Source organism: Monodelphis domestica, chromosome 2 (genome assembly GCF_027887165.1).
Source record: "Monodelphis domestica isolate mMonDom1 chromosome 2, mMonDom1.pri, whole genome shotgun sequence".
NCBI lineage: Eukaryota > Metazoa > Chordata > Mammalia > Didelphimorphia > Didelphidae > Monodelphis > Monodelphis domestica.
The window spans coordinates 375,407,091-375,433,626 of NC_077228.1; the positions used below are offsets into that span (position 1 = coordinate 375,407,091).

At 34.2% G+C, this 26,536-nt stretch overlaps 1 protein-coding gene and 1 long non-coding RNA gene across 8 annotated transcripts in view; one reads left to right on the forward strand and one right to left on the reverse strand.

Moving 5' to 3' along the window:
• LOC107651471 (uncharacterized) overlaps nucleotides 1-26,536 on the forward strand; it is a 148,809-nt gene that overhangs the window by 108,723 nt on the left and 13,550 nt on the right. The window lies entirely within an intron of this gene.
• Nucleotides 1-26,536, reverse strand: part of WASF1 (WASP family member 1) — a 130,147-nt gene that overhangs the window by 57,548 nt on the left and 46,063 nt on the right. For all 7 annotated transcript variants that reach the window (XM_007484430.3, XM_056818668.1, XM_056818666.1 and 4 more), the window contains exon 2: nucleotides 9,310-9,402. The gene's annotated coding sequence lies outside the window, so the exon portion shown is untranslated. The remainder of the gene's footprint in view (nucleotides 1-9,309; nucleotides 9,403-26,536) is intronic.

Below are 26,536 nucleotides of genomic sequence, written 5' to 3' on the forward strand. Positions count from 1 at the left end.
CCCTCTGTCAACCAAGTTCAAAACCTCTGTATTAGCTTTGATTTATCATCATACTATATCTCTTATGCCCAATCACTCAGTTCCAATGAATATTCATATAAGACATATATACACATGTACGTATATATATGCATGTCTGTCTGTCTGTCTATCTATCTATCTATCTCCTTTCCCATAGCATCTGTTCTTTTTTCAATGACCACATTACTGGTTTTAACAGCTTATTAGCTGATTATCTTGATTCCAATTTCCTCCCTATTCCAATATTTCCTAAATACTAATGCCACATTGCTATTTAAGCAAATGGTAGTATTGGAAAAAGCTTTGGATTGGGAGTTAGGGGGATTCAGGTTCTAATCCTAGGTCTGCAACTAATGTATGATCCTAGGAAAATATAAAGCAAGGTATCTAAGCCTCTGCTTTTTCATACACAAAAGATCAATGCTACCAGTTGATGATTTCTAAGGAATTTTCACACTAATATTCTATTGTCAATGTAAATTATTTCCTGAAGAAATGGATCCAATGTATTATTGACATTCAAAAAGTTGAACAAAATTACAGGTAATATGAGGAAGAGGATAGAAAAACAAACAGGAGGAATTATCCTATCCTTGAACTAAATCATGATTTTTCTCCTAAAATATTGCATATAATTATAGTGGTAGAAAACCTCAAATTTTCTAAGTTCTTATCACTTTAAAGTACAGTTTAGATGTTTTTTTCTAACTGCACTGCCTGACACAACATAGAAGTTATTATTTTTCTACCTATTCACATTTATTATCCAGAAAAGCTGTCACTGTGTGCTTTCTCCTCTACCTCATTTATAAAAATGTTCAATTAAAATGGCTCTTATGATGTGAATCCCACTAATGACAACTTTCCATCCAGAAGAGTGCCCATCTACTCAAAGGCTATTATTAAGATCTCAAAATTGGAGAGTTCCCATACTCAAGTTGCTTACATTCTGTCAGGTGAAACAACATATAGACACATGAGTCTATAACTAATGCAAAGTAGTGGTGGCATGATAGGGGAAATAAAAAAATCCCTTATATAAAAGGTGGCAAATGAGTTGAACTTTGAAGAAAACTAGGGATTTTAAGAGGCAGATGTGAGGAAGGAGTACTTTCTTCTTTTTTTTTAAACCTTTATCTTCTGTCTTAGAATTGATATTAAATATTGGTTCCAAGGCAGAAGAACATAAGGGTTGGGCAACTGAGATTAAATGACTTGCTCAGGGACACAAAGCTGGGAAGCAGAAAGAAGTTTTTTTCTGGGCATAGGAGATAGCTTATGCAATGGTAGAGAGATAAATGATAGTTTTGTGTGAGATGAACAGAAAGATGGCCAATTTGGCTAAACTACAGAATGACTAAAGGGAAGTAGTATTTAATAAGGCTAGAAGTAAGGAGTCAAGTTGTCATGGGCTTTCAATGTTAAAAAGAAGTTTGTACTTGGTCACAAAATTCATATAGAAGCACTGGAGTTTTATCAATTAGGGGAATGGTATGGTCACATCTATACTTTAGGAACAATATTTATGTGGAAGATGAATTAGAGAGAAGAAAGACTTGAAGAAATGGGTTCAAATACAAGGCTACTGCAGTAGTCCAAGGGTGATATGATGAGAGGTTGCACTAGGGAGAATTTAGATGATGTGGGGGGTGGGGGGAAAGTCAGATCTGAGGCTCTACCTAAAGAGGAAGAAATTTGGATGCTATAAGAAGGAAAAAATCTTTTTAATTCTCCCAAGGATTATATAGTAGCTATATAAAAAACTATCAAGTGAGAGAGTATCCAATAAGAGATAAAGGAAGAAGTAATGAGGAGTAGTAGTTGCTGATTGCCTGCTTAGGGGTACTAAGGCTGCTATTTATCAACCTAATAAAAATAGTTGAAAGGTCCATTGTCTTCTTAGGGCATTCATCCAAGAAAAAACAAAACCTCACAAGATTCAGCAAAACAAATGACAGCTACTGACTTCTAGTGATTCATATGGGCACAAATAACACTTCGAGCAAGGATCTAAAACTTATTGCCAATGGTTATGCTGTCTTAGCTAAGAAAATAAAACCATAAGGGCAGAAGTCAGATATTTCTCACTTTTTTTCCCTCATTACAAAGGATGCAGAAGAGAACAATTAATTTGAGAAATGAATAGTTGGCTGAGAAGGTGGTATCTGAGAATATGTGGATTTCTGAATCATGGCCTTTAAAGGAGGGAGAACAAGCATTTATTAAGTACCTACTATGTATGAGGCATTGTACAAAGTGCTTTATAAGTATTATAGCATTGAGCGATTCCTAGTGATGGAGTCACAGACTGGTAATAATGGAGTTGTCAAGTGTCTTGAAAAATCTGATAAAAAGTATTTTAAATTAAGAAGGGTGGGGGAGGGAGAAGGTTACAGAAAGAAACCTTAGAGGAGGAAAAATAGCAGCTGTGATATCCATAAATGCACAGATGACAAAATCCAAGAAAGGAGTCAATAATACCCATGCCTAAAGTTTAGGCAAAAAGAAGTATTAGAAGTTCTGACAAGAGGACAAATTCGCCTTCAAAGGCATAACTGAGATTTGAGAGGAGGGATGAATCTTGTGTTTGGATCATAACACTGGATAGACATACAGGATATATAAAAAAAAGTTACAGATAAATAAAAGGGTAGAGGGATGATGAGGGAGCATTTACTATTAAGAAGGCACATTCATTTAAAGAAATACAGGGGCTAGGGGGAGGAGAGGATAGGGAGGGAAGCATGACAGAAAAGTGTTTGGGTAAAGGCTGTAGAAGAGAGAAATAGAAGTGATTTTATCATCAGAGTATGTCACAGACTACTGTCCTAGACAGAAAGTGGAAGAAGATAAGGAGTTTGGGAAATAGATCACAAGTCTGAGAGGGATGGGATACTTCATTTATTTAGACATCTGCTAAAGCTAGAGTGCGCTCTCTCTCTCTCTCTCTCTCTCTCTCTCTCTCTCTCTCTCTCTCTCTCTCTCTCTCTCTCTCTCTCTCCCTCTCTCCCTCCCTTCTTCCCCTCCCTTCCCCCAAAACAGAACTAACACTATGTGTCTTCCTAGCACCCAGTGTACTTTGGGGCAAGAACTGTAAACAGGGTATGGGGCATGGGATTCCAAGTATAGGAAAATAGGGTAGTGGAACTCCTCTTTTGCCTAGGGATGAAGAGCCATGGTTTTCCACTTCATGTAGATCATGAGGTCTCTGTATGGTTGCTATATATATATATCTACATACATACATACATACATACATATATACATAAATACATATATATACATACATACATATATATATAACATACTAGGAAATGAGTTTGACAAAATGATCACTAAGAGCAATAACAGAACCAGCACCAAAGACAGAGGAGTGGAAACTGTTACTAAGGTCATGGGATGCAACTTTCCTTTGTGTAATTTAAGATGCCCTCCAAAGGCCTATATACCAGACATGTAGCCACAGGGGAAAAGGGAACCCTGGTCACAGTTCTAAGGGGTAAAAGAGTGCTAAAGGTTACTAACAGATCAGAACACAGGTGGGAAAAGTACCAAACACATCACTTATTACATCATAACACCTTGGAAGAATTGAAAGCAGATAGATCCCCAGTGCCAACTCTGAAGGTAGCTGCACAAAGAACCTGAAGCTTAGAACAGTGCTTACTTCATCACAGTTACAGAGCCCAACTTTAACAGTTTTTCAAACTAAAAGAAAAAGGAAGGAAAATGAGAAAACAACAACAAAAAAGTTATTTTGGTGACAGGGCAGACTCAGAAGAAGACAACAAGGGAAATACTGCTGTATCCAAAGTTTCTAAGAAAAATATTAATTTCTCTTAAGTTCCTCCTCCCAAATTAATGGAGGAGTTCAAAAAGAATTTTAAAAATCCAATAAGACAGAAAGATTGGGAAAATAAATGAGTGATACTGAAGAAATTAATACCTTAAAAAAAACCCAAAACAACAGAACAGACCAGTTAGCAAAAGAGGCACAAATATCCAAAGAAGAGAATAACTCATTAAAAAGCAGAATTGGCCAAGTAGAAAAAGATATGCAAAAATGTACTAAAGAGAAAAATGTGTTTAAAGTCAGAACTGGACCTTTGGAAAAGGAGATAAAAAAATTCACTGAGGAAAAGAACTCTTTACAAAGCAGAATTGGCCAAATGAAAATGGAAGTACAAAAGCTCACTCAAGAAAATTATGCTTTAAAAATTAGAATTGGGCAAGTGGAAGCTAATGACTCCATGAGGCATCAAGAAACAATCCAACAAAGTCAAAAGAATGGAAAAAAAAGAAGAAAATGTGAAATTTCTCATTGGAAAAAATAAGTGACCTGAAAAATAAATCCAGGAGAGATAATTTAAGAATTATTGGATTACCTGAAAGCCATAATCAAAAAAAGAGTTTAGACATCCTCTTTCAAGAAATTATCAAGGAAAACTACCCTGATATTCTAGAATCAGAGGACAAAATAAAAATGGAAAGAATCTATCAATCACCTCCTGAAAGGAGTGGCAAAAAGATATCTCCTAGGAATATTAAAGCCAAATTCCCAAAATTCCAGGACAAGGAGAAAAATACTTGAAGAAGCCAAAAAGAAACAATTCATATATTGTGGAGCCACAGTCAGGATAACACAAGACTTAGAAACTTCTGCATCAAAGGATATGAACAAGTAGTTCTTAGACAAAGTAATTAAAGACCTCTATAGTAATGCACAAAATGATCTAAATCAGTATTAATTAGAGAAATGCAAATTAAAACAATTCGAGGTTAGTACCTATTAGATTGGCAATCATGTCAGAAAAGTAAAATGCAAAACTTGAAAAGGATATGGATAAGCTGGGACACAAATGCATTGTTGTGGGCCTTGTGAACTGAGTCAGGAGAGCAATTTGGACTTCTGACCAAAAGGCTATAAAACAGTACACACCCTTTGACCCAGCAATACCATTACTACATTTGTATCCCAAAGAGACAGAAAAAGAAAAAGGGGAAAGACCTATATGTTCAAAAAGATTAAAAGCAGTTCTTTTTTTAAGAGGGTAAAGATTTGGAAAGTGAGAGGATACCCATCAATTGGGAATGGCTAAATTATAGTATATGATTATAATGGAATACTATTGTGCAAAAACAAAATGACAAAGCAAGATGCACTCTGAAAAACCTGAACTTACAAACTGAAGCAGAATGGAATAAGCAGAACTAGAAGAACATTGTACAGTCTCAGGAATATGTTACAAAGAACAACTGTGAATAACAGCTATTCTCAGCAACACAATCATACAAAACTATTCCACAAGCCTCATGATAAAAAATGCCAGCTACTTCCAGAGAACAGTTTATTATTTTTATTTTTTAAATGGTCTCTATTAATACCCATTCTCACCTTTATTGGAAGAAATCTCCACAAAAAACAAAGTCTTCAATATTTGGCTGCCCAGTTTAGAAAAGAAATTATCACACTAGCCATGTTTAAAAATGTATATCTCTTTCTAGACTTAAAGTGTATAACTATTTTGTGAGATGAACACTATAGGTTTCACCTCTATTCTTTTGGACTCCTAGTGATCAGAGAATTCAAAAATCTTTCAAAATTTTCTCTATAATATTATTATATAAATTGTATTTCTTTTTCTGCTCACTTCACTCTGCATCGGTTCATATAGTCTTCCCACTTTCTTTCGAAATTTTCCATTTCATCATTCCCTATGGGACAATATTCCATTCCATTTACTTGTCACAATTCATTTAGCCATTTCTCTGCAGAAAGACAAACTCTTAGTTTCAAATTGTTTGGCTACCATGAAAAAATACTGCTATAAATGTTTTTGTACATAAAGATCCTATTCTTCTGATTGACTTCTTTAGAGTATCGGCATACTAGCAAAACACTTTAGAGACAGTTTCAAATTGTTTTCTACAATGGTTGGACCAATCCTAAACTCCATCACAAAGCCTATTTTCCCACAGCCCTTCCAACACTAGTAATTTTCCTCTTCTGTCATTTTTACCAGTATGATAAATGTGAGGTGAAGCCTCAAAGCTGCTATAATTTGCATTTATTTAATTATTAGTGATTTGGAACATTTTTTCATGTGATTATTGATCACTTAAATTTCTTCCTTTAAAAATTGCCTGTTCACATCCTTTAAACATTTATCTATAGAGGAATGGTTTTTGATTTTGTAAACTTGAAACACGTACTCATATATCTTAGAAATGAAATCTTTATGAGAGAAATTTGTTGTAAATGTTTTTCCTAGTTATCTTTTACTACATTAGATTTACTTCTGCAAAAAATTTTAATTTCATATAATTATCATTCTTCATTTAATCTTGTATGATCTTATCTATTACTGATAAACCCTCTCCTATCCATAAATCTGAAAGGCAATTTCTTCCTTGCTCCTATCATTTGTTTATATGTGGTTTTCTATATATGTATGTCCTGTATCTGTCTGGAGCTTATCTTGCTACAGGGGATCTTTTATATACACACATATGTGTGTGTGTATATGTATTTATGTAAAAGATCCAAACTTAATGTCTGCCAAACTTGCTGTTGTTTCCCTAGTGAATTTTGTCAAATATCCCAGTAACTAGAGTCTCTAGACTTATTAAACTTTATTAAGCAAAGACACTATTATGTCTTTTGCTTCTGTATACTATGTATCTAATCAGAATTTTACTGATAGATCTTTTTCTCTCTGCCTCTTTTTAACAGTTATCAAATCAATTTAATAATTACTATATTCTAATATAACTTGAGACTTGGTATTTATAGATCTTTCCTCCCCAATTCCTTCTCCTTTTTTTATTATTCCCCTTGAGTCAATTAACCTTTTGTTCTTTCATACAAATTTCATTATTCTTTTTCCAACTCTATAAAATATTTTCTTGGGAGTTTTATTCAGAAAGCACAGGATAAGCAAATTAATTTAGGTATAGAATTTTCATTGTTGCTATATTAGCTCAACCTATCCATGAGCAATTTTCTATTTTACAAGGTGTTCTATCATGAGATTCATCTAGTTTCCGGATTAATCTTAAAAGATAATACTCATGAATATTTTATTAGTTCTGCAAATTTTTGAATAGAATTTTTCTTTCCAATTTTTTTTGCCAGATTTTCTTGGTTCTATTTAGGAATGTAATAATTTATGTGGATTTATCCTGTAGTCTTATGTAACTTTTCTGAAGTCAGTTATTTCAATAAAACTTTTAGTGGGGTCTAGATGTCTTAAACATACCATAATATCATTTAAAAAAATAAAAATTTTGTTTCTTCTTTACTATGTCTATTACTACAGGCAAAGGCTGTATATAGATAAAATAGAACCGGTACAGGCTGCCTAATGAATTAGAAAATGACATCAACATGATCTATGTTCTATATTTTGCTATCTTTATTTTGTCAAACATTTCTCGATTATATTTTAATGTGGTCTGGGTCACACTTGGGAATTACAGGTTGTAATGTAATCTGTCTACTTTGTGTTTTTGACATGAACCACACTATAAACAATGTAAAGTACAATTCCAACCTAAAAATCTACCACGGACTTACTAACTCCTGTGTATGTGAACATAACTTAATCTGATACCTTAGCTTCTTTCCTTGCCAAATTTAAATAGTATTTTCTATTTATTTCATAATATAGGAATTATAGCATTAGAAAACATTCAAGATAAATCGGAGAGGACCAGATACAAGCTATAATAGGCAAACATTCATAAGAAGTTTAAAGTTGGTAATTAAGAGCATGTTCATGCAGATGGAACTAAAGAACAAAACAGAAGTATCTACTTATCCAAATAATGAAAAGGGGATACATTTTTAGAAGTATTACAATTAAGAAAAAGTAAACTGCCTGGTAATGTTTACAGGTTGAATCACATTTAAATAAATCTTCCTTACACTGGTCCAAATTTCCCCCAAAGCCCAAAACAAATTCCACTTCCTACAAAACATCTTTTAACGATTCTAGTTCTCATTAATCCTTCTTTTCTGCTGAAATCCATACTACAAAATTTAGTACTTCTTAGGGAAAACTACATGGGCAGCTAGGTGACAGAGGGGATAGTGTTGAACCTAGAGTCAGGAAGACTCTTTTTCCTGAGTTCAAATCTAGTCTCAGACACTTACTAGTTATGTGACCCTGAGCAAATTACTTAACTCTGTTTGCCTCAGTTTCCTTATCTGGAATATAAATGAAGTGGTGAAGGAAATGGCAAAAAAAAAAAAAAACCAAAAACCTCCAAATGGGATCTTGAAGAGTTGGACATGCCTAAAAATGACTGAACAATAAAAATTAAAATTACAAAGCAACGCACAAAGGAGAAAAATTGTGTGTCTGTTTCCTCTCAACTAAATTGCAAACTAATTAAAGCAAGGACCATATTTTAGACTATTTCTCTATCTCCTATAGTAGGGGTCAGTAATATGTTTGGCCTGCCGTACAACCACTGAGCTAAAAATCCCCCCCCACACACACACACATTAAAATGTGCATTATTCTTAGTTAATGAGCTGTTCCACAGTTTGCAAACCCTATTCTACAGCATCATGATTAATACTCACACAAGTTAGGTGTAACAATAAATAAATATTTAAAAACTTGATTGACCTCTCTATCACATGCACTAGGGGGATTGTTGTGAGAGAAAATGGGGTGAGGCTAGATTGGAAATCAGGTCTTCCTGACTCCATGACCAGAGCTCTATCCATTGCACCACCAGTTCACTCCAAGTACACACTAAAATTACAATCTCACTTGACAATAAAGAATAAGCAATACAGTATAATAGCATATTCAAGGAGGAAGTCCAGACTATAATTTCATATGTTTAGAGAACTCTCTGTGTAGAAACTCCCTCCCCCAATGTAGATTGGCAACTCATTTTTAACTTAAGACTTTTTGAGAGTTGCCATGGGCACAGAGTTGAAGTAACTTGTCCCAGATTATAAAGTAAAATCACAGTTAATTATGTATCAGAGTAGAACTCAAACCCATCTTTTGACTCTAAGACCAGGATTCTATTTATTACTGTCTCTCTAATAATTTATCAGTGATTCATATATTCTTCCAGAGATAATAAAATGCAAAAATAACATAGTAAAAATACAAAAAGAATATAGTATAACAAAACATCCAAGGTTTATTTGTCAAAACAGTAACAGTAGCAATACCTTTCAAAAGCTCTGTGATTTAATTAATTGATGCGAATTGCAACCATCATATTTTAGTAAACACTTTATGACAAAAAAAATTTCATTACCTGATCAATAGCCTTGGGTTACTGAATTTCTCTGAGCCTTAACAAGGCTGGTCCTTGGATGACTGACACATAGAGTCCAACGTAGGCTCGTAACTGTAATGACAATAATAATAATTTAAATTTCTGAAGTAACATTTCTTCATAACAACCTATAAGGCAGGTAGTGTATTATTTTTCTCACTTTACAGATGAAGAAACTGATGCAGAAAGGTAATATTGCTTCTGTATTATCATCTAGAGAGTGAGTTTTAAGAACTTGGATTTCAATCTGGCTCTTTTGGTTTGAGAATTTCTACTCTACTGACAAAATTTGAAAAATCCAAAGTCACTTCCATACCATGAAGTGGTATTAGAAGATAGTTTTAATGTGACTGTTGTATATTTCTAGTTTCATCTTGAGTATTTTCACATGGATGTTCCACTGACATCTCCAATCTAGGATGTCAGAGTGAACACATCTTTCCATCTAAATCTGTTATTTTGTCTACATCCGTGTTAACTGGCAATGTTATCACCCCAGTATCACAGACTCATAATTTTGGAATCATCCCAGTCTATCCTCTCAGCTACCCTGTGGGCTAGGCATTATTTCCATTTTATGGATGAGAAAAATTAAATACTATCATTTCTACTTTTGCAATCCCTCTCAGAACTGGTCCCTTCTTTTCACCTCCACATCTTAGTTTAGGTCATCTCTTCTTGCTTACACTAGTCAAATAGCTTCTTTGCTTCTCTTCCCTTGTGCGTTCCATCTTTAAAGAATCTTTTACATCTCAGTTTAAATATTCTTCTAAGGCCAATGTGATGATGTCATCTCTACTCAAAACTCTTAATGGCTGCCTAATGTTTCCCCCAAAAGTATATACTTCTGAGCCTGGAATTCAACAACCTTTAACCTATCTGCTTAGCCTTATCTCCTAGAACTATTCACATAATCCATGTTTCAATCAAATCAGACTATTTAACTTGATCTCTTCTCCTTCCATTTTCTTCTTGTCCTCTTCTGCTTCAATTTGTTTCCTTATGTTGTCACCTATGCCTGCACCAACTTTGCCTCTTCACCTGATCCCAACATCCATCTAAGTCTCTCCCATCAAAGGCCAACTCAAATAAATGTCTTCTCCATGAAGCCATTTCTAACCCAAGACAAAAGTGAATGTCTCTCATATAGATTCTGCCAGGATTCTGCCTGGATTTTTCTTTTGTGTTTTATCAATTTAAGATTGTCTTTATTTTCCTCACAAGCTACTGAAAAGAAGTATAAGGAAGAAAGCATGCAACTGAGTCTTACTGAGTCCACTACAACTTTATGTTGTTTGCAAGATAATCCTTTTACTCTTCCTAATTCCCTATCCCATGGCCCACAGAAGCTATTTGAAGCCTCTTCTCTCTTCAAGCTTCTCACACCATTCTTGACCATCCAACTGCTCAGTTAATTCCTCACTATTTATTTTAAAAGGAAAATAGAGACCATTTAACAAGAACTCCCTCTTCTTCCTATTTCCTACAAAACCTCTTGACATTCACCTCATTCTTTCCTCCTTTATTTGTCTCTGGTGAAGAGAAGTTAAGTTTCTCTTCACCAAAGCTCTCTCTTTATGTACTTAAAACAAAACAAAACAAACAAAACCTTACTTTCTGTCTAAGAATCAATATTGAGAATTGGTTCCAAGGAAGAAGAGCAGTAAGAACTAGGCAGTTAAGATTAAGTGACTTTCCCAGGGTCACACATCTAAGAAGAGTTTCAGGCCAGATTTGGAATCAAGGACCTCCTAGCTCTAAACTTGGTTCTCAATCCAAAGAGCCATCTAGCTACTCCCTGAGTTGATTAGTTTTTAATAAATAAAAGCATTTATTAAACACTGTGTCCAAAAAATAGTTTTTGGAGTTTAGTGAACTAGCTAGATTGTTTACTCCCAGTCTGAACAAAACCAAACTACCATGCTAGTGTTTAGTCTTCCTTCTCCCTCAATCACCTAAGTCTTCTACTACCAATTGGATTTGCTTTTTTTTTTGAATGCCCATATATATTGCCTTTGCTTTTATTGTAAGCAAAAAGGTTAGTTTTGTCTATTATCTTCTCTCAATTCTTAGCATAGTGTCTGATACAGTGTTCATTTGTTTCTCAGTCCTGTTTGACTCTTTGTGACCACTTTTGGGGTTTTCTTGGCAAAGATATTGGAATGTTTGTCATTTCCTCTTCCAGTTCAGGTTACAGGTGAGGAAACTGAGGCAAACAGGATTAAGTAATTTTGCCCAGGGTCACATAGCTAGTAAGTGTCTGAGGCCACATTTGAAATCAGAAAGATGGTTCCAGGCTTGCATTCTATCCACTGAATCACTTAGCTACCCTGCCTGATACATAAGAGCCATTTAATAAATGCTAGCTAATTGACTGGTTTCCCATCTCCTTTTTTCTCTTTTCTTTCCTTCTTTCCTGCTGTTGAACTCTTGGCTTCTGATGATAGGTTTGAAAACTACGAGAAGCTAGTAATAAAAATAAGTTTTGTTTTGTTTTGTTTTTTAATCCTTACCTTCCATCTTAGAATCAATACTGTATATTGGTTCTAAGGCAGAAGAGTGGTAAGGGTTGGGCAATGGGGGTTAAGTGACTTGTCCAGGGTCACATAGCCACAAAGTATCTGAGGTCAGATTTGAACCCAGGACCTCTAGTGACGCCCCCCAATAAGTTATTTTGAGTACTTCATATTTGCTTACATTTGTGCTGTAAGCAATGGAACTAACTCATCAGTGTAAGGGCAAACAAATCCTATGAACCTGAAAAGTTCTTGGATATATTTACAACACAATAATTAAGGTTCAAAATGGCACGCCCAAGACACCCAGAAAGTTTAAATTATATCTATAACTTTAATAAGGTTTGGAAGTACTTGATAGTTAATTTTTAAGATTATTTATTAATTTTTAAATGTCTTCTGAGTTCTGCATTTTTTGCCTTTCTCCTACCCTCTCCCTACCTATTGAGAGAGCTACACATGTGAAATCATGCAAAACATATTTCTATGTTATCCATGTTACAAAAAAAAAGGGCAAGAAAAATAAAGTGATAAAACTTTGCTTCAATTTGCACCCAGACCCAACCTCTGGAGGTAGGGAGCACTTTTCATCATGTTTTTCTGAACTGTCTTGGATCAATCATTGTATTGCTGAGAAAAGCTAAGTCATTCACAATCATCACACAATGATGTATACAATGTCCTCCTGGTTCTGCTTACATCTCTTTGCATCAGTTCATATAAGTCTTCACAGGTTTTTCTGAAACCATTCTGCTTGTCAATTCTTATAGCACAATAGTATTCTATCACAATCATATACCACAACTTGTTTAGCCATTTCTCAATTAATGGGCATCCCTTCAATTTCCAACTCTTTGTCACAACAAAAAGAGCTGCTATAATTACATGTTTCAAGGGGATATGGTGGGGAGGTAGACCCTAAATGAACATCCTAATGCAAACACCAACAACATGGAAATGGGATCTGATCAAGGACACATGTAATACCCAGTGGAATTGTGCGTTGGCTATGGGAGGGTGAGGGGAGGGGAGAGGAGGGAGGAATAGAATATGATTTTTGTAACCAAGGAATAATGTTTGAAATTGACCAAATAAAATTAAAAAAAATTTTTTAATTAAAAAAAATAGAAAAAAAGAGCTGCTATAAAAGGTCCTGTACATATAAGTCCTTTTCCTTTTTCTTTAATCTCTTTGGGATATGGGCATAGATGTGGTATTTCTATGCACAGTTTTATAACCTTTTGGGTATAGATCCAAAATGTTCTTCAAAATGGGTGAATCATTTCACAATTCCACCAACAGTAGCATCCCAATTTGTCCACTTCCCCTCTAACATTTATCACTTTACTTTACTGTCATATTAGCCAACCTGATAGGTATAAAATGGTACGTCAGAGTTGTTTTAAGTCACATTTCTCCAATCAGTAGTGTTTTAGAGCATTCTTTCACATGACTATAGAAAGCTTTGATTTCTTCTGAAAAGTCCCTGAAAACTTTTCATATCATTTGACCACTTATCAATTGGGGAATGACACACTTTTATCAATTTTACTCCATTCTCTATATATTTGAGAAATGAGGCCTTCTGATAGCTATTTTTAAATTGCCCATTAATATGGTTTTAAAATTCTTTAAAGAATAAATCTTCTAATTAGGAAGAAAATTACCTTAAGCCATAGTAAATTACAACCACTCGGGATGATCCCAAAGTATATAACTAAATGCTAAAATAATTAATAATTAGACAAGATTAAACACAACATTCTTTTAAATTTCTAATTCCATAGGCATAGTTAAAATTAATTTAATTTACACATTCTTTTCAGGAACACATATATTTTAAGACGTGAGATAACCTGAATTTGAAATAGGAAATATTTTGTTATAAGGAATGGTAATTGCTTAGGTTTCACTCAAAATATCAGGAATGTATCAAATATAGCTCATTATATTTAATGACAAACCAACTATGGATTTAATAACTAAATGCTTCTTGAACCCATGCATTACCTCTAGAGTTTTTAAAAGTACACATTTACTATTGGCTGAATATAATAGTAAAACATGTAATATTTAGGAAGCATTTATATTTTAAAATATAAAAATTTCAATATAATATTTAAGAAATAATTTTAGTACTTTGGGACTATGTGAATAAGCATTTATATCCAACCTTCATTCCACTACTGGCCTAGCTTTTGACTATCTGAACTTTGACATCATGTACTCAAGACGACCTTTCCTCTTCAGATTGCCAACTTTTCAGCTCCATTTTGTGGGTCATTCTCGTTAATAAGAATATTAGCTCTTTGAGGGCAGGGTTTACTTTCTTTTTGCTTGTATTTGTATCTCAAATACTTTGCACAGTGTATCCAGTATAGGTCATATAGGAAGTAGTTAATAAATACTTCATGACTTGTCTAGGGAATTATATATACTCCAAGTCTTCACTTTTCCAGACTAGAGTCCTAATTTGATTTAGTCTGTTGTTGTTGTTTAGTTATGTCAGATTCTTTGTAACCCCAATGGCTATAGCACACCTCCATTACTTCCTATATTTTAGGCTGATATTCTGTACCTCTGTGACATTATCTATCCATCTCATCCCCTTTTCCTTGTGCCTTCAATCTTTCCCAACATCAAGGCCTTTTCCAATAAATCATGTCTTCTCATTATGAAGCCAAAGCTTATTCTCTAGCTTTGTCATTTGGCTTTCCAGTTTTAAAAAGTAATTGTTTAATTTCTTTAATTTAACAGGGAACCTGGAGATCCTCTTACCATAGAGCTGTGGAGGGATTAACCAGCCCTCAGTGACAGGAAGTAGGAACTGGGAAGTCCCCTTCTGAGCCAGCATCAGTTGCAGGCTGCCAGTTGCTGACAGTTAGGGCTGAGAGTTGTAGGGAAGTTGGCTACTGGGGAGAGTTGGCTGTTGGTAGTGTGGGTTGGTGTTTAGTTGCTGGAATAGAAAGGTGGGCCTGAGCTTACTGAGAGGGCTTTTGGCTGTAGCCTTTAGAGGGCTTTTTGCCTCTGGGATCTCTAGAGAGCAGGAGGTCTGTCTCCTAGGCAAGGATCTGCTGTCAGTTGGCTACTGACAATTGGGCTACTATAGAAAACTGATTGAAGGAGTGAGTGAGTGATAGCTGCTTATCATTTTAGGGAGTTAGTGAATCATTTATAGATAGTGTAGGTTAGATAGGCCTGATGTCTGCCACGCAAGAAGAAGCTGTCCTCAGAAGGTAGTTAAAGGTAGTTATTGGGAATTTTAGGTATATTTGTAGGGTATAAGTTTAGTAATCTCTCTTTCCTCTTTTCTATATTTCTCTCTTTTATTATATTCTTTTACTATCTCTTTTAATTAAACTAAATTATTAATTGTTAAAAGCTGCTAGATGTTTTCTTTTCTCTGACTTAAAGGGATAATATTAATTTACAACTCTACTATATTCTCATTAAAACTTAAATTATTAAAAGCTGCTCCCTTATTTTGTTAAAACCCCTATTTTAACCTTCATACAGTATACAATCTGAATGAATTTCTTTAAGTATTGACTAATTTAATCTCTTTGCTGTCCAAGGGACTCTGAAAAGTGTTCTCCAGTAACATGAATTGAAAGACTCAATTTTGCAGCACTCAGCATTCCTTTTAGTTCAACTCTTACTGCCATACATTGCTAGTGGAAAAACCATAGCTTTGATTATATAGATCTTTGTTGGCAATGTGAGTTCTCTATTTTTTATTATGCTGTCCATATTTGTTCAGTGACTTGAACTTTTTTGGCATAGCTTTCCTTCCAAGGAGCAAGTGTCTTCTAATTCAGGGCTACAGCCACTGTCTGTAGTGATCTTTGATGCCAAGTATGTGAAATCTGACACATTTCAACTTATTAATATGCATATTTTTATGTATGAACCAAATTATATACATTATTTTGCTAAATAAAACTTTCTAATAGAGGTATTTTTAAAAAAGAAACTAAAAAATATATTCCTACCCCCCTCCACTTAAGAATGCTAAAAAAACCCCCAACAAAAATACAATGAAATGCAATGGAAAAATATTTTCCCTATAATTTGGAAATTTCCAGGTATTTCCCATTATTTACTTAGCACCCATTATATTATAATGCAGTCTCATTTTTCCTAAACTTATTACTTTACAAATAGCCCACATTCATCTGTCGGGTTTTTTTCCTGCTCACTCAAAAAAATCAGAGATCTTCTGATAGTTTATTTCCCATCATCTTTCTATTTTCTTTTCCAGAAAAGTTTAGCATCTTTAAAAAAAAATCTGGAGATTATCCTGAGTACTCCCACTCTAGAGATTATTAACTATATGCTTACTAAGGCCAAATCTAGCAACTACTTGAAATTCTCCACTACTGTGCATTAGGCTTTAATTAAATCCTTATTTTACAAGAAAATCCAAACCTGAAATCTTGCTATTCTAGATAGCTAAAGTCAAATAATCAAGGTAGATTAATAAAACAATAACAAAAATCTATTCAGGCAAGCTATTAAGATGACTATTTATTGTGTGATTAAAAATTATTCTTTGCTTAAACAGTACATTTTTTGAAAGATAACTTTATTTTACTATCCCTGTTATCCATACTTATTACTGTATATTTACATACTTTCACTGTGGTATACATAGCCCAAGGAGAAAAAAGACTTGGAAAAAAAATTTAAGTCAGTAAAACTTAGGAACTATTTTGCAAACCCAATTTAGGTATGAACTCTAAGATAAAGATAATTTTATTTGGCTCCTGTTTCTTCACAATGTTTCTCCACAACCCAGAAAGTACTTTCTAGTCCCATAGTCATTAAATTAAATTATGTAATCAGTATAACTCTTACCAAAGTCTTTGTGTAGCCCCTAATACTATCTCTCACCTTAAATATGATCATCTTTTCTTTTTCATTCTCTCCAAGATCACGGCTCCTTTAAACACTTATGGGATGTTGCCTCTAAAGTCACCTTCTTAGTTTTCCACTTTAAGGAATAATTTCCTACATCACATTATGGATTAGGTCCCAATTTTCATCCTATCTATCCATCCCAAACTACCACATTTCCTGAATCTTGTCTGTTCCTTCTACTAATCTGAGAAGGCTGCCCATTCAAACCCTTGTATTGGTTGTCCTGCTATTGAGCTGCCTCCATGTGAATGAAACTGCTTTCCTTCTTTCTCCTTTCCTGTTTTAATTCAAACAGCAATTTTGTATCTACTCTGTACAAGAATGTGTTAGGCCTTTAGGTCAATAAGACATAATCCACCATAACAAGGAATTTGGCTAACTTCATTATTAGCAAATAATTCCTGAAATACCACCTGTGTTCTATGAAATTTTTCCAGATTTTTCATAGAGTAACAATTTCTCTTAGATCATAGGATCCTAGACTCAAAGGCCATTAAGTCCAATCAACTCATTTTAGAAATGAGAAATCAGGAAGCCAGAGAAGTTAAATGATTTTTCCATATTCAGAGGAAGTCAGTGAACTCAGATGACAATTATCACTCTCTACTCCATAGGTTCACTTGTCCTTTATTGTAGTCATAAAAGTGCTTACATTGGTCACATTGCAAACATTTATAAATGCAGGTAGAATAACACTATAAGTAATAAATATCATTTTGAGCTTATCTACAAAAGGTTATCTTCATCTTCTGTCCAACAAGACAGCCCATATTAACAAGGCTTTGCTGGAACAGATAAAATGAATTCTGTTGAAGGAGAAATTTTTTTTTTTAATTTAAACCCTTACTTTCTGTCTTAGCAATGTCTCTAAGACAGAAGAGCAAGGGGTAGGCAAATAGTGTTAAAGGATTTGCCCAGGGTCACACAAGTAGGATGTGTTGGAAGCCAAATTTGAACCAAGATCCTCCTGGATCTGGGCCTGGTTCTCTATCTGTTGAGCCACCTAGCTGCCCTAAGAAATCCTTTAAAACGTTTGTGCTCAAAGATCCTCGTCTGCTGAGCAATCTGTTTAATGAACATGGTGCCTAAATTCATTAACATCACCATACTAATAACTAGATACAGTGCCTTATTTAAAAATTTTAACATTTTCTAAAATGTCCTATTGGCAATTTGTATATGTATATATTTTACAAATTAGGTCCCAATTTTCATCCTATCTATCCATCCCAAACTACCACATTTCCTGAATCTTGTCTGTTCCTTCTACTAATCTGAGAAGGCTGCCCATTCAAACCCTTGTATTGGTTGTATATATACAAATTGTATATATATATATATATATATACACACACACACATACATACATACTATATGAAACACTATATATTAAGATGATTCTTTGGCTATTGAAGCAGAGGTTCCAGGTTTAGGCAAACACATATGTAGAAGCAGGAAACGTAATTGTAAACAAACATAAATACATAAACCACACTCATCAATCCAATTTCTTTTTTTCCCCTTTCTTTCTTTTTAAAAAACCCTCCCCTGCCGTCTTGGAATCAATACTATGTATTAGTTCCAATGCAGAAGAGTGGTAAGGGCTAGGCAATGGGGGTTAAGTGATTTGCCCAAGGTCACACAACTAGGACGTGTCTGAGGTCACATTTGAACCTAGGACCTCCTGGCTCTCAATCCACTGAGCCACCTAGCTGCTCCCTCATCAATCCAATTTTAAAGAACATGTGAAAGAGTATGAATAATCTCTATGTTGCACTCAAAAATAGTTACAACAAAAGAAATACAAAGATTAGTATATGTGTTACTGTTATAAAAATATAATAGAATACTTACTTTGTATAAATAAAATAACTCAACAAAGCAATAAAACCTATGGGTAGCAGAGATTGTAGTAAAATGCACTGAGGCATAGTTTGGATAAAAACAAAATGGTAAGAGAAGATATTGGAGATATGGAGAGGGGAAGTGAAATCATAGGCTTCTCTCCAACATAGTCACACCAAGTTTTGCTTTAAAATTCCCCATTTTACTCCCTAGCACATCTTAGGTGCAATATAAAAGGTTTATTCCCTTCCCTCTTCAGAGGAGGCCACTTTCAGGCACTAAAGACAACTATAATCTTAATTAATTACTCCTCCTAGCAGCTGCATCAAGGTCATTGGTGAAATCCCATCCCACTTACTACACACCCAGTCACTTGAAGGCTGCTGCTAGGTGCCCCCAGGGTATAAGAGAACTATTTCCTCCTTTTCACTCTGGATGGGGCAGAGTGCATTAGTACACACTGGAGGAATCGCTATGGATAACACATTTCTTTCCCTTTCTAGACATGCCCATCTTCTAAGTTTCCCCAAAGTGACCAGAACAACCTTCAAGCCACCTACATTGTCCCAAATCCAGCATCTTCCCTAGAGCTTCCCTTTCCCTCACTCCACATCCACATCCCTCAATCTCATCTTTTCTTTAGTCATGGCCACTACCCTAACACAGAACCTGTTGCCTGAACTATTCCAATAGCTTTCCTAATTGGGTCTCCCTATCTAGAGCCACAGTCCACACCAATCAATCTACCCTACAGCTGCCAACGTGATTTCCCTTAAGCTCAATCTGATCATGTCATTCCTGTACCCAACAGACTCCAGTAGCTCCCTATCAACTCTAGGAGAGATATTATTTCATTATTAGCACATATTTTTACACATTTTTGTGTTGTTTTATAATATGCATATTATTACAATATACATATTATTTATCAATAAATATAGATCTTATTGCTCTAAAAACTTCACAGACCATTGCTTTAGGGGAGCAAGTTATTGGCAGCACCTTTAACTGAATATTGGCCTAATATAAATAACTATTGGCCTAGACCAGTATATAAAAATCCACTTTTGAAAAGAACTTCATTTTAAAACATCTAGAGATGCAAATCAAAACAACTCTGAGGTATCACCTCACACCTAGCACATTGGCTAACATGACAGCAAAGGAAAGTAATCAATGCTGGAGGGGGTGTGGCAAAGTTGGGACATTAATGCATTGCTGGTGGAGTTGTGAATTGATCCAACCATTCTGGAGGGCAATTTGGAACTATGCCCAAAGGGTTATAAAAGACTGTCTGCCCTTTGATCCAGTCATAGCACTGCTGGGTTTGTAACCCAAAGAGATAATAAGGAAAAAGACTTGTACAAGAATATTCATAGCTGCACTCTTTGTGGTGGCCAAAAATTGGAAAATGAGGGGATGCCCTTCGATTGGGGAATGGCTGAACAAACTGTGGTATATGTTGGTGGTGCAATACTATTGGGCAAAAAGGAATAATAAAGTGGAGGAATTCCATGGAGACTGGAACAACCTCCAGGAAGTGATGCAGAGCGAAAGGAGCACAACCAGGAGAACATTGTAAACAGAGACTGATAAACAAACAGTGGTACAATTGAACATAATGGACTTCTCCATTAGTAGCAATGCAGTGATCCAGAACAACTCAAGAGGGATCTATGAGAAAGAACACTATCCACATTCAGAGGAAAAACTGTGAGGGTAGAAACACCGAAGAAAAACAACTGCTTGACTACATGGGTCAAGGGGGATGATGGGGATGTAGACTTTAAATGAACATCCTAGTGCAAACATCAACAACATGGAAATAGGTTCTGATCAAGGACACATGTAAAACCCAGTGGAAGTGTGCATTGGCTATGGGAAGGAGAGGGGGAAGGGAGGGAGGGAAATAATGTGATTCTTGTAATCAAGGAAAAATGTTCTAAATTGACTAAATAAAATAAAAAAATAAATAAAAACATCTATAACATAGTTAAAATGGTGTAGTGGACAGAGAACCAGATCTGAGTCAAAAAAACCTGGGTTCAAATCCAGCATCAGACACTTATTGTGTGACTTTGGGCAAGTCATAACCTGTATGCTTTAGTTTCCTCGACTGTAACTTATTGTGAGAAATACAGAATTTGCAAGTTTGCAAGTCACAAAGCTACATATAAATGATAGATCTCATCATCATCATTATTTACAAGTCATGCTAGATATTAAGGAATAAAACCATAAGTAAGGCATGCCCATAAGAAAAAGCATTTCAAGTGACAGGATGGGGGTAAGAGATAACTGGAACAAAAAGAAGAACCTTCAGTAGAGAGGGATAGGAAACTGAGGGAGTTGTAGTTTAATGTAATCATAGGATTTTTGAAGGGGTAGGTATGTTTTGAATATAGTGTGAGATGAAATAGCTGAAACCAGACTGTGAAATCCTTCTATAATATACTTCAAAAAGTTTGGAAGAGGGGAGAATGGCTAGTTCTCCTTTACACAAAGATTTTATTTTTTTATTAAATTGAAAACTTTGTGTATCACAATAATTCCATTACAATTCAAAATGCCAATTTCAGTTCAGAAATGGAAGCATTCTGAAGATTCTCTGAATTCATTCATAACAGAGGGGGAATATGGGATTAACCCCCTCCCCTTGTAGAACATGTATTTAAAATACTTATTTCCATCAGTCTAGTGTAATTTAATAGTATGGAAGTAAAGTTCTTTCTCTTTAACTTACATTTATATATAGTGACTTTGATAAAAATAAAACTATTAAAAGAAAAAAAACAAGATGGGCAAAAACCAAAAGGGTATACAAACAAATTTTATGACTGTCCACTTGTGAAATCCTTGTCTTCCTTCAAGCCTCAATTCAACTATAATTTATTCTATGAAGCCCTCTCTGATTCATACAGATCAAAGATCTGACCCCACCTCACATTTTATAAAATTTTGTTTGAATGTCTTCTCTGCCCTTATATTTTATCCCTACCCCCACATATTAGATTATAAACACCTTCTTAAGGGCAGAGATTTTGTTTTATCTTTGTATCCAAGGCCTAGCACAGTGTCTTCCGTGTGGCAAAGACTTAGTAAATGTTTTCTGAATAAATGAAAATCCTTTAAGGAACATGCTCATAAGTTGAGGAATGAAAAGATATAAGGTATGACTATGAAATAGAGGATTATTATATAGTAGATGGAGTAAATAAGTTCTATCATTCAGTATATAGATTGTCCTATTTAAGAAGTAGAATGACACATAGGCACACCAACATATTAACATTTAATGAAGCTAAAATTTAATTGAAGCTTAATAAGCACTTGGGATCATAAAATCAATTATATAAGTACAGGACTGGGGAAGACTTTGGCTAGACAACAGTTCATATGAACAATACCTGTGTGGTTTAGCAGACTTCAAGTACAATAAGAAAAAAGAATATGAAACTGATGCCAAAAATGTTAATTTGATGGAAGACTACATTAATAAAAACTAAGTTGTGGGGATAGATAGTCCTATTGTAATCTGCTATGGCCTGACCACAAATGGGGTACTGAGTTCAGTTTTAGGTATCACAGTTCAGGAAGGACACCACAACCTGATCTTCACTTATAAGCATCAATCAAAAGAATTAGGGTGTGGCAGTATGGTACTTATAAAAAAGAGACAGATGTGAAATCTGGAGGATTTGTCCTTGACTTGTCCTCAGTCAAGATACTCAAGAGGTTATCTCTTTCTTAATCTTTCTGTTTCTAAAATACCATGAATCATCAATCAAGCTAACAATTTCTTCATAAATTCTCAATTTCATCAATAATGACAATTCATAGAAATAATCTAGTATTCTAGTCTTTTTAAGACTAATAAATCAATTCACAATTAACTTTGTTTAAACAGATTTTTGAAAATTTAAGTAAACTTATTTACTTTTTTGTTACATTAAAATACCCAAGTAACTCCCTCCTACCCCACTGGAGAAGGTGTCACTTAACAAAAAGACATACATATGTACATATATATATACATATACATATATATATATGTATATATATATAAAATATATGTCTTGTTTATTTCTATTTATTGGTTCTTTCTCTGGAGGTGGAAATACACAAGTCATTATTCAAACAATATTTCTGTTTATATTATGTTCCCTTGGACTCTTAGTGGTTAAACCATTATAATGAATTATTTTAGGGTGTTTTTTTTTTAATTGTCAAAAGGACAAACTGCTTTCAAAGGTTAAGGAGTGATTTCTTTGTAACTTTTTCTACTATGGAAGTTTCTATTTTCATTTCTAGATCAGCACTATGCAATCTGGTCCTTCACTCTCCCATCTCCCTGCAGGCCATCTCTCTCATGGAAGGCACTCTCTCAAATCTCTACTTCTTAAAATCTTTCTCTCCCATTAAAGTCCAATTTAGGCACTACCTGTTTTCTTTTTAGGCATCTCATACTCCTCCCTCCACCTCTTTCTTTCTCTGAAGCAGGTCTTTTACCTTTGTTCTTGCCAAATTTTGTCTATATTTCTCCTTTGCCTATATCACATTTTACTTTGAATCAGTTCTTTGCTTTCCCTCCACCTTTATACATATACATATCACACACACACACACACTCTCTCTCTCTCTCTGTTAGAATATGTTTTTTGAAGAGAAGGGCCATTTTTCATTATTGTTATCACCTAGCATCTAGCACAGTGTCAGACACAGAAAAGGCTAGCCAAGACCTGAGATGGGGATCTACATTTCAAGGTCAAATATCTGTTCTAGATACCATGAGGAAGATTAAAATTAAATAATTCAGAGATATGCCTTCATCTTATTTTTTCCTAATAACCAATCCATTCCTTAACACACAGATTCTAATTCAATTTCAATTTCAAAATTAGTTAAAACATTAAGTTCATTTTATATTACTTTTTTTAAATGCTTAATTGAAAAATATGATAAAATGTTTTAAGTTTTAGGCATGATAATTACCTTTATAATAAAGAAATCACAGATATATATTATAAAACACTTTACATAATTGCTTATTTTATCATGTATTCATGCTAATCAATATTTTAGCAGTGGCCAAATGCATAGGCTTAATATGCTATTTTTTCCCTTTAAAATTTATCCATCATTCTCATTTTTTTTCCAGATGCTTCAGATTTTGGTTTTTCTATAACGTAAATGTTCTTAACCTTTTAATGTCATGAACTGACTTGGAAGTCTGGGAAAACCTATGGACCCTTCCTAAAAATAATTTTAAAAAATTTAATGCAGAATATAAAATGTATAAGGATACAAAGGAAACCAATTTTATTGAAATACAGTGTTACATATATGTACATGTGGACACATGAATAATATTGTATATATGATTGAATGTTATGTACAACTGTAGCTATATATAAAACTTCATATATCTATATCTCTATAAATTTATGGACCCTCTGGTTAAGAATGCCTGCTATAAGGTAAATTCCCTATAATGATTTCTTCTCCATCATCCTTTTTATTCTTTTATTTTGATATATTTGTAATTAATTATTTTGAAGTGACAAAGGGCTGATCATCTTAATCACAACCATTTAGTCAGTATCCATCAAGCACTTGCCCTAAATTATTCAAACTCTACCTTCTTACCTTTTCCAATTTTGCTACTATTTACCCCCATTTGCTATTTTATTTGGAAAGATCTGTTCTTTGAAAGATCTAGAACTTTTCAGGGGGGAGGGTGTGAAATTTGAAAGATCGTTAAATTAATAAAGAAAGTCTTAATTATTTTTTATAACAAAAACTAGCATACATCTTCGAAACATCACTAAGAACAGGTGAAAAATTATGATGCAAAAATCTGTGCCTTTGGCCATGGAAAACCCATTTCTAGCCCTAGAAAAGGACTAGTTAAAATGGAGATGATAATATGGAATGACTCTACCCTTCATTCATCTTATAGCCCCTTCTTCAGGCCACAGTCTTGTTTCCTACCAAGACATGGAAACTGAGTAGCACTACCAACACACATCATAAGAAGAATAGTTGAAAGATTTAGATCAGAATTAATTGTTTTTTTTTTCTGTTATAGCTCCTTTTCACAACCTGGTAAAGTCTAAAAGAAATACAGCCATAAAAAATATAATTTTTTAAATAGTTAATGGGCCCAGGTTAAGAACCTCTGATCTAAATGCTTAACATGTAAAAAAAAAAAAACAAGATTGATTTTTGTTGTTTTATTACTATTTACATATAATGACCTTTAAAAAAAAACCCTTTGTGTTCTGTCTTAGAATTAATATTGCATATTGGTTCTAAAGCAGAATATTGGTAAGGGTTCATATAGCTATAAAGTGTCTGAGACCAGTTTTAAACCCAAGATCTTCTGTCTCTAGACCTGGCTCTCAATCCACTGCACCACCTAATTGCCCCAATGAAAGGAACTTTAAAAAAATATTTTCTTCAACAGAACCAATTTCAAATATACCAAAGTTTATCACGTAGAAAGGAGAATACTTGCTCTTTGTTTCTAAAGGTAGAAGTAGAACTATCTGATGAAATTACAAAGAGTTTTAGTTTGAACATAATGGTATTACCATCTGACTTGCCAAGCCACTTGAATAACTTCTGGGCTTTGCCCATCCACCCTGCTTCTACAGTTGACTTCTCTTTAGTGTTGCCTTCCTCAAATAAAATGAGAGCTTCTTGATAGCAAAGCCTTTCTAATTTTTGAAATTTTTTATCCCTCGTACTTAAAGAATCTTTTCATTCATATATTTATTCGTAACAAATAATAAAAAAAACTTAACTAAAAATATCCAACACAATAGGTTGCTTCTCTGGGAAGTAAGTGTCTAGTTACTGTGGGTATTTAAGTGGAAGCCAATTGACTGCCCACTGGGGATGTTGTAAGGGATTCTTTCACTAGGAAGGAAGCTGGTTAAGACAACTGCTACAGAGGTGAAAATAAAGTTCCTGAATAACCCATAGATGAATAATAAGTAGGAATTTGGTTCCCTGAACAATTTTCTCAGCTTAGAGAAGAAAGCATCATTCTCTGAACCTTGTTCTGTCAAAGAAAAGAAAACATTTAGGACAGTACTGTTTCTCTAGTTACAGTATTTCTTGATGAAAGAGTATATTTCATGTGCTCCTCAGCATGTTCCCTCAGAAGTGAGGCATCAGCTTAAGGACATTCAGCAGCCTAGGAAGCAGTACCCCTCCCTCCAATCCCAACTAATTTCTTTCAAGCAAAAGGAATCCACTGGTTTTAGCTCTAGTTAACCTGAAGTTATAGGCAATGCTAATTTAGTTTTCTGATATCCTTTGCCCACTGTAATTCTAGAAATAAATGAACCAAATATTAGATGGATATTAAAATAGCCATATGAAATATTAATCATACCCTTTTCAGATAATATTGCAACAAAAGTTGCTTTCAATAAAGGGCCTCAGAAGCATAGACCAATAACTAATTGGAAACTAAATAATTTAATCCTAAAGAATGAGTGGATCAAAGAACAAATTATGGAAACAGCCAATGAATGGTATCATTAAAGATGACAACAATGAGACAATATGCCAAAATTTGTGGAATGTAGCCAAAGCAGTACTGAGGGGAAAATTTATATCTCTAAATATTTACATTGAGTATTGTAATTATAATTTACATTACAGTTTTTAAAAAGATGGATCAATGAATCATGGATGCAATTTTAAAAATTAGAAAAAAAAAACAAATTAAATGTCCCCAATTACACAACAAAGTAGAAATTGAGAAAATCAAAGGAGAAAAATAAAACTGAAAGTTAAAAAAAATTGAAACAAAAAATAAAACCAGGAGTTGGCTTTATTAAAACATACACACACAAATAAAGAAACTTTTGGTTAATCTGATTTTTAAAAAAGAGAGAAAACCAAATTGCCAA